This window comes from Limulus polyphemus, unplaced genomic scaffold (assembly GCF_000517525.1).
Source record: "Limulus polyphemus unplaced genomic scaffold, Limulus_polyphemus-2.1.2 Scaffold4209, whole genome shotgun sequence".
NCBI lineage: Eukaryota > Metazoa > Arthropoda > Merostomata > Xiphosura > Limulidae > Limulus > Limulus polyphemus.
This window is the reverse complement of record NW_013669819.1, coordinates 52308-57345: the sequence shown is the minus strand read 5'-3', so window position 1 is coordinate 57345 and position 5038 is coordinate 52308.

Below are 5038 nucleotides of genomic sequence, written 5' to 3'. Positions count from 1 at the left end.
ACTACTCATGGTAAAGATCGTGTACATATTGTTCTTGTACCAAATACACAGATCTTAATCTTATACTCCAAACCGAACTGTGAGTCATAGCTAACACCATTTGAGTTGGACCTCTTAACAGATGCTAGTATGATATTAGATTATTTGAAAATAATCGTTTTGATTTACGCATAAAAGTTCGTTTATATCAGATAGGCTGTACTCTAAATCCACAAAGATTCATGAATTTTAATTGTATGGTATATTTTGTACTTCAAGTGAATGTTCTATAGATAATCAAAAATGATAAGTGTTGGTATTTTAAGTAGTTTCTATAAAAAGTAAAATGATTGGTTAAATACTAAGTGATTCATTTATTATATTTACTTGTAGCATTAACCAGATATGGATGAAAACAGATACAAACATAGAGAATATGTTTAATACATAAAGGAAAACATTATGATCAGTGAAACATGCGTTATATGTGTGTATTTATTTATAAAGTGAACCAATAAGTTGATATAGTAAACCATTGAATATTATTTAGAGATTTAAACAACTATGTTGATATGAAAAATTCATGGTTTTCGGGATGGATAATTGTAAAAAGTACGTTAAACAAATAAAGTAAAATCCAATTGATTAAATACAGAATGAAAAATAAAGTTATCCACATTTGTAACATGATAAAAACATGACATATGGAATAGAATTATAATAGCTGTTACGTTCAAGTAATGGTTTTACTTGTTAAGTAACTTTAAGGACTTATGTAGATTAATTATGGAAATTAATTAGTGATATTAATTTTTTTTGCATATGATTATAAAATGTACGTACAATAATTAAATCTAGAAGTGAAAACTACAACGTTGATGACGTAACTACATGTTGAGACACCCTACGATGAGCTCATCATCCTATTGAACTATCCGTTTATAGTAACACTATCCACCCTAGCAGCAGTAACCTTAGTAATACAATCCGCCTATAGAACCTAGGTAACACCATCCGCCCGTAGCAATGTGCCCTTTGGTGCCACATCATGGAGCTATGACTCCTAGAAAAACGCTCTCTGCTGAGTAACACTCGAACTATGATATCACGTGACATCCCCTAGCAACATTCTCTTTGGTGCCACTTCCTGGACATAATCATCTCTGGTGTTTATTACGTAACAGTTAGGTAACCCTGAGGTGTCAGCAACAATTATGTAACCCTCAGGTGTTGGAATAATTTGTATATTACGTAATACTTATGTAACCCTAACTATTAATGTAATCACCATAACTACAAAATTATATCTTTTTATTTTGTTTTGAATTTCGGGCAAAGCTAAACGAGGGCTATCTGCGCTAGCCGTCCCTAATTTAGCAGTGTCAGACTAGAGGAAATGCAGCTAGTTATCACCACCCACCACCAACTCTTGGGCTACTCTTTTACCAACGAATAGTGGGATTGACCATCACATTATAACGCCCCCACGGTTAAAATGGCAAACCCGTGACCCGCATATTGCGAGTCGAACGTCCTAACCACTTGGCCATGCCAGACCATGATATCTGTTCAGAGAAATAGCTATATAATCACCACATAATATAACTAACAAATGAAATTTTTTCGTAGCAAATAGCTATAACTGTTATCTAGGTAAACTGGTTAGTACAAACCCAAAAATACTTTTAACATCCCTTTATAAAAGTTTGATGAGTAATTACAATATTTTCAACATAAAGCTGTCACTTGCTATAATTTAAATTAAAATAAGCCAATTTATTTAGACACGTAAAAAATATCTATATAGCCATATCTATGCATAATGTTGTGTTGCTAAACATTTTGACAATTAGAACTCAGAAATATTGAAAGTAACTTTTTTAAAGTCTAGCCAATATAGACCAAGTGATACCAGTTCTAGCATTTTCCTTCATAAAATATCAGAAGGCTTATTGGAGAATCGTTCTGCAAAACACGTTTTGTAAGAACCTTGTTATTGTGGCAAGATACAAGATAGTACTGCTTCTTCCATCAGGTGATAATGCGAAAACATTACTTTTTCTTGGAGTTATCCGTTTGATATTTGCTTTTTTCTATATTTGAAGATTTTTAAAAGAAACAAATACAGTAGAACCTTGACAGTAAGGGCACCCTTCTGACAGCGTCCAAATGCCTCTATAGCAAGGTGCCCTTAATATAAAAAATGAACCACGCAAAGCTGAATTCAATATTGACCATACTGACTTTCTGAATGTTAAGCCCCCCCCACCCCCACCCATTTTGCTTGGTGTATGTAGTATGTGGAGAGTTCTCCAGATTAATAATATTGCACTTTGAATCTATGAAAGCATTTATTACAGTATATAGTTCGGAGCTGATCCAATAAACATTACAAGTATTTGAATATTGGGTATCCTTCTGGCGGGGTGTTTGACATTTAGTGGTATACCGTACAGGCATACAAATATAACTGCCCACTTTATCGAGTGCCCGTCTAGAGAACGAGACTAAAGACACTGCCCGTAATCTGGAATATTGAGGTGTCCGTTATTGCAAGATATATTTTGGTTACAAGTAATAGAAAAAAGAAAGAGATCGAAAAGGTCTGCCCTTAATGGCGCGTTGCCCATTGTTTCGAGGTGCCAGTTAATCGAGATTCTATTGTAGTGGTGAAAACTATCATAGGTGGGTTTAAAATCAGCTTCACTAACCACGCTTTGATAGAATTAGAATGTTCTCGTTTGTACACTTCAGTGCTATTTTTGCTGAGTATTCAACTATAGAAGCAAACAAATTCTCCACAGTCGTAAGAATATGACTGACGTTTGGTATCATTGGGTGAAAACAGTTTACATACTTTTATATTTAAATCAGACTTTTGCTTTATTTGATACAACAAAGCCAAGAACGATAAAATTACACTGAAAAGGTTTCACGATTTCCATGCAAACAATCAAGACAAGTTAGCATTCGTTTCTTTAGAACTACACCAAAAATATCCAGTGACATTAATTATCATTAGCAGCGACGAGAAGAATATCGTGAGATATTATATCTGTCTTCCTACACCAACTCACCAATCCAGCACTCCTGTGTTTTGATAATGGCCATACCATAAAGTCACAAGGAGTTAACATGACATTTCAATTCTGTTGATTGACAACATATACTTAAAAATGCGTCAATCACTGTGTCGTTTAGCCATTTAGTAGGTTTTAAGGTTTCTAAATCCCTGGAAAACACAGGAATGTTACTTACAGTTCAAATACAGGACATTGCTTCAATATATTCCATGGAGAACAATGCATTTATTCAATAGCAAGAAGAGATAACGCGTTTTATTTACTTCTAGGTGTTGATTGTGTCTCTGTGGAATCACGACATTGCTGTATTCATAGTAATTTGAATTATGCTTTGCCATAAGATATGACACAGATGTTTCTTAACAATTTCGTTACCAGAGCAAGACCGAGAAAACACATTCTGATTTATTTTTTATATATCTTCATCACTTTGGCCTGTCTGACATGAACTATTTATTTTCATCTGATCAGTTGTCAGTAATTTTTAAAAAAAATCAATAGAATTCAGGGTTTCGATTATTGTTAAGTCGCATTTTGTTCTTGATTTTTGGCGTCCAATCATTGTGGGATTGTGTAGCTTTCTTTTTAATTTCATTGGATTAAAGTTCTTTGTGATATTACTGTCTTCTTTCCCAATTATTATTATTTTACAGGCTAGTTTATGAGCACACTGTTGTAATGATGGGCATGTAAACGTCTCTTAAGGATACAAAGAAACGTCATGGACTTTGTTCTTTCATCCTTTCACATTGAAACATTGCACTTGACTGTTCATTGCTTCTCGACCTTCGGGAATAAATAACTTGGCAAATCATTCTCGTGTTTTTAGTTATGCCATTCCCATTATTGATACCTTCTTTTCCACTTAAAAATGGATGTTCACTTTTTTTAACTGTAATTATAATCTCACCTGGATTAATAACGTCTTTAGGAAAAACTAAATAAATCTACAAGGTGATAACCATCAAGGTAACAAAGGCCTCTCAGAATGTTTTTGCAATAAAATCCTAGAAAAAGTATATTCTCAGAAGAATGTCTTCAACCCATTGTTCTTTATGCTCTGTGAACCATATTATGCTGTTGAAAAATTCAGCGTTATTTGTTGTAATACCACTTTTAGTAAAATACAAATTACGTCACTGTAGAATTAACCATCCCGAATTGTTTTTGATGGAATTTGCAAGGTTTTTTTTGTAATACTCAAGAAACCCCTTGCTCCACTTAACTCTGAGTGTACTATTTAATTCTTCATATTCGCTTAAACTTTCTGTATCTAATAATTTCAAAACATTGTTTGGATATACAAATCATCTGTTTTGTTCCATTGTTGTGCGAAACCCAAAATTTTACACCTTGCGAGATGTGATTCCAACAATGAAATATTTTCCAAGCTGGAATCTCCAGTTTTATTGCTTTCTCTATTGCAGTTTCTTGATCAGTTTCTAAAAACTGGGAAAGGTGTTGAAAAAAGAGGATGAGGCAGTTTATTTTTTCTCTGATGTGCGAGAAAAGCAACTGGTATTATTAGGTTTTCTTTAAACCTTCATTCATTAAATAATAAACAAGACAAGTAAAAGTCACCAATACAAAACGTGTTGGATATACAAGACTGTTCAGTTTAAGAGTTATTATTTAGTTTATATAGTGATTTAATATTTAATTATTATTTAGTTTTCATAAAAAGTTTTAAAAGTTAATTATTTTAAAAGCAGTAGTTATGACAAGTTTCGTTACGTAATTCTGAATGAGTCGCATGTTCTGTATGTGTAGTTTAACTGTTAAACCAGGCTTTTGTAATATTGTTGATGTTATCTTACTAGAAGCTTCTAAGTTTTTCTCGTTATGTTTGATATTGCTGTTACTAGAGGGCTATATATTTCTAGATTTTTCTGTCGTGTTATAAATATGTGCAGATACAGAAGGAATGTTAGTTGTTGAAAGGTAAACACTGTTACGTACAGCGTTAGGTCACTATG